Genomic DNA, 4,961 nt, shown 5'->3' on the forward strand with positions numbered 1-4,961 from the left:
ATGAAAGGTGAGCAGAGGAGTCCTGGCTTTAGCACCAATATTCTTTGGAGTCACAGTCTACCCTCTTTTAGACTCAAGTGGTGGTACTTAAACCCGCGCTCATCCTTGCCACTCTTGCCCCCAGTCCGAGCTGCAATCCCATGGTTGCTGTCTGTCCAAGCCCAGACACTGACCACAGCCCTAAATTGGACTCCCGTTTCGCGCAGGCTCACAGTCTTAAGGCGGGATAAAATCCAGGTGGATCGCCAAGGAAAGGAACCCCGCCTCACTGCCTGGTATTGGGCCAATGGGAATACACGTCTTGGCTGCGGGCCTATGAGATAGGGTAGGAGGCGGGGCGGAGGGCGGAAGAAGCCTCTCTCACGTGAGAGGGGGTGCGGGGAGGGCGGGGGTAGGGCGTCTGGGAAGGCCCAAGCGGCGGAGCCTCCGGGACAGCAAACGGCAGGCGGCGGAGGAGGAGACGGCGGGTCGGGTAGGGCCGCGTTTCCCTCCTCCCACCCTACTTAACATTGACCTCGGGGGAGGATTTTCCGACTACTCTTGTGGGGAGTCCAGCCGTCTTCTCAGCTTGCAGAGCTGGGCCGGTGGGGCTGTGCTCAGGTCCCTCGACGGGCCGAGTTCTGAGGGGAGCCGTGATTGAGGGGGAGGGGGAAAACTGCGACGGAGGGGCGAGGGCGCATGCGCAGGATGGGACGCTCTGGCAGCCCCTGCCCAAACCGGTTCCCCCTGTCTGGATAGTGTCTGTCTTCTGAGTCTGGCATATTTGGCCGTCCCTCTGGTCCCTGAGCAAAGCCAGTTTGTGCCTTGACTTTCGGGTGTTTTGAGATTGGTCCTATTTGGGAATTTGGCCTCTTACTCCGCCTCAGTTTCTCCCCATCTCGCACAAGGCCTCTATCTGTTGCTTAGGCTGGCTTGGGCCACTGGCTGGCTTGCTGAGCTGTGCCTGTTTTGAAGCACTTGCTTTCTTTCAGTGTCACCCTGCTTTCTCATGTTGATGTTTCTCATTTTCCCCGCCTTAAATTAAAAGGGTTCCTGGCATCCCATTCTCTTCCATTTGAAGCATCTCCCTCAATACCTGTGTCTTTTGAGTCTTAGCAACCTTCAAGGTTTTATTTAATGTGTTGAGCGTAAGGATAACCCGACTTCCAGGAGTTCGCTGTCCATTGCCTGGTAGTACTTTTGTCCCTACTCTTCTGACATTCAGACTGTTATCGTCTGGTCTGCTTTACACCCATCTCCGTACTCCAGTTACTCGAGAATTCTTTTTCTTGGAAGCAAGTGTCCTGGGAGACAGTGTTAAGTCATCATGCAACTAGTGTTCCTGCTACTAGTGCTCCGTTAGTTTAAAATCATGATCCAACTTCAATTTGAGATTTTTGGACTGGTGTCGTTATTTTTTAACAATAGGATAAAGTCAGAAACAAGGTTTCACAATTAATTTGATATTTTCATTCAAATCAGTTCCTGTATTCACTTACATGTGACTGGGGTAGTAACTAGTGAGAGTGTGTGTGTGTTTCCAGCTGCTTTGTTTATTTAGGAAGACTAGAACAATGAAGGGTGAATGGAACTATTTGTCATTAAACTGATGTTTGAAAAGTTGAGAAAAAAGCTTAGGTACTAAGGAAGTGCGCATCCAACTTTTTTTTTTTTAATGAAGGAACTATTGCCTTAATTCAAGTATGTATATAGTGCTTTTTTTTTAAATAGTGAAAACTTTAAAGTAGAACTTATTTATAAAAACTGAGAATGAATAGAGGAGAGAGATCTTTGTAAGTTTCCTTTGTAGACTTTAGTTTGTATTAATAAGATTTGAATCTATTAATGCTTGGGGCCTGTAGCTCATCAGCTAGGGCATCCGCCACATACACTGGAGCTAGTGGGTTTGAATCCCGCTTGGGCCTTCCAAACAATGACAACTACAACCAAAAAATAGCCATGTGTTGTGCGGGCACCTGTAGTCCCAGCTACTTGGGAGGCTGAGGCAAGAGAATCACTTAAGCCCAAGAGTTTGAGGTTGCTGTGAGTTGTGACGCCACACTACTGTACCCAAGGCGACAACTTGAGCCTCTGTCTCAAAAAAAAGATTTGAATTTATGATGGATTTGTATGTATTAGTAACATTTAAAATTCACATATAACTGTAATACAAAGTATTAAACTCATGATTAAAATGAATTATTATGAAGTGTTGTGATACACTTCTTTCAGTATTGTAATTCAATTTACATTTAACTCATTGACATTAATAAGGTATACATTTGTCTGGAAAGTTGGGCCTTCAGCTATATGCCTTTTGGCATTTTTGGCATGTAATTTTCTTAGCAGTTTACCCAGGATTAAAATGGAACTCTAAAACTGAAGACACCTGTGACCTACCTTTTCTACTGCATATTGAAAGAAGAACATAAGTTACATACATGAGGGGACATGATTTTTCCCATAACATAATTGCACTTTACAGCCTAGATTATTTTAAAGAAATCATTTTTTATTCAGTGCTTCTCGTTAAAAAAAAAAAAACACCTATGAATGTCTCATCATCTCCTATTAATTATTTTAGCAAATAAACTTTAGATACATGCTTCAAAAAATAATAAGCTCATAAAAATACTGTTGAGTATCTTTTTTTTGAGACAGAGCCTCAAGCTGTCCCCCTGGGCAGAGTGCCGTGGCATTACAGCTCACAGCAACCTCCAACTCCTGGGCTCAAGCGAGTCTCCTGCCTCAGCCTCCCAAGTAGCTGGGACCACAGGCGCCCGCCACAACGCCCGGCTATTTTTTGGTTGCAGCCGTCATTGTTTTGGCGGGTCCGGGCTGGGGATTCGAACCCGCCACCTTAGGTGTACGTGGCTGGCGCCTTAGCCGGTTGAGCTATAGGCGCCGAGCCAGCTGCTGCTTTTTCAGCAAAATTATCTAGTCATCCCCACTGTTCCCTGCCCTTTCAGTTTTGTGTTGATCCTGGCATCTTTATTTGTCAGAAAACTTGTAAGCAAAAACTATTGAATAGACATTTATACTTAGGATGATTCGTTTTGATCCTACTAGCCTTATTTCTCTTCATGTGCAAAGACTGACCAAATATGGAAGTGTGCAAGTCATGAACATGTTATAGAATTTGGACTGGAAATTTCCCTTCTCTTTGTAAGTCCACTGAGGTGTAGTCATCAGTAAGAATATTTCAAAAATTATTTTTTCTCCTGGGGTAGAGCTCAATAAAGACTAACTTTTCTCAAAAATATCTCTTTTGCTGATCACTAAAGAGTAAAATACAGCCCTAAAACTGTTTAAGTTCATACTTGACATTAAATAGTATATATCATCTTAGCTCTAAAACATGAGAAATATATATTCTTAATTGTATAGCAGTGCTGCCATATTTGGGGGTTTGCACCTCTCCAAGACGTCATGAATAGTTGTTATATATTTCTAGTTAAGGTTACAGCAGTGTTTGTGTTACAAATCACTATTCTTTGTTATCTGTAAATATTTGTGGTGATAAGTTTTTCTCTGTATTAAAATCTGCATTTCTTAAGGTGCATTAACAAATGAATTTATGGGACAGGTTTAGCATAATATTATTTAGCTCAAAGCAATAATTTGGATGTTTTAAGGGTTTTTTCTTTCCCATTTTTCCTTATACATTTTGGTAATTATAACCAACAACTTGTGGTTATAATCTTGTTTTCCTTTTTCTGAGGATGACTTTTGTATCAGTTAAAGGAATTGATGTACAGAATCTTTCCTTGGGTACATACATTAAATATCATCAGAGTAATAGGCGACAATATTGAAGGCTAAATTGAGCATTTGTATAATAATGGAAAGTGCTTTGTGTTAATCATTTTAATATTTTTATTGTAGAGGTAATAAACTCTTGTGCACTTGAAGGTATGCTGATAAACTCAAGAGTAGGAATATGTCACATAAATCTTCTGATACATGATTTTCTTTTTTTTTTTTTTTTTTGAGACGGAGCCTCAAGCTACCCCCCTGGGTAGAGTGCCATGGCATCACGCTCACAGCAACCTCCCAACTCCTGGGCTCAAGTGAGTCTCCTGCCTCAGCCTCCCAAGTAGCTGGGACTACAGGCGCCGGCACAACGCCTGGGCCTTTTTTTTGGTTGCAGCCATCATGTTGTTTGGCGGGCCCGGGCTGGGGATTTGAACCCGCCACCTTAGGTGTATGTGGCTGGCACCTTAGCCGCTTGAGCCACAGGCGTCGAGCCAGATACATGATTTTCTATGGCTAGACCTGTGATATATCTGCAGAAGAGAAATGATTATATCCTTATTATAGTTACCTGTTGAATTCTTTGTGATCAGGAAAAATTTGATTTCTTTCTAACTTTAAATGCTTACATTAAAATTCTCTGGTAGAAGTCTTTTTTTTTTTTTTTAAGTTTCTTATCTTTGGTTATAAGCAAAGATCTTTCACATAGTTTTAAAAACAGTTTTGGAACTTAATTAAAATATTTGTAAATTTTATGTCTTCTTACATAGTGCCTATTACAGTAGTCTGTAAATGCTTATTGACTGCTCATCCTTTCTAAGACAGACCAAATGTCCCTTCATCCCTATATAACTATGGCCAGGACCTTCTCATATCAGAAGGTGCAGAAAATACATGTGTCTTTTGCCAAACATTTGTGGTTTGCCTGCACACACTCGCTTGAAAATCAAGCAGAAGTTATGGAAAAGAAAAACTGTGTTTTCTTCATTTACCTTGTAAGGATTTTGGTCACATATTGAATGATTTGCTTGCTAATCATTCTCATTCACATAGAATTGTCTAATTCACATAGATTAAGGAGGAGTGAGTAATACAAACATAATAAGTGAAATGATTGATTTTCTAATTATGGATGAGAAGAAAGTATATTGACTAAAAGGAGGAAGGATCTTTGAACAACTCTGCATTGCCTAAAAATATTCATATGTTTATATTTATAAAATGCTAAC

General features: G+C 41.3%; 1 protein-coding gene across 1 annotated transcript in view; it reads left to right on the forward strand.

Annotated features, from left to right (window-relative positions):
• The first annotated feature begins 387 nt into the window (after positions 1-387).
• The window catches only part of RABGAP1 (RAB GTPase activating protein 1), a 157,425-nt gene continuing 152,851 nt past the window's right edge, over positions 388-4,961 (forward strand). Inside the window, exon 1 of the mRNA XM_003785286.1 lies at positions 388-472. The gene's annotated coding sequence lies outside the window, so the exon portion shown is untranslated. The remainder of the gene's footprint in view (positions 473-4,961) is intronic.

The sequence above is a fragment of the Otolemur garnettii genome, unplaced genomic scaffold (genome assembly GCF_000181295.1).
Source record: "Otolemur garnettii isolate 467f Iridium unplaced genomic scaffold, OtoGar3 scaffold00014, whole genome shotgun sequence".
Classification (NCBI taxonomy): Eukaryota; Metazoa; Chordata; class Mammalia; order Primates; family Galagidae; genus Otolemur; species Otolemur garnettii.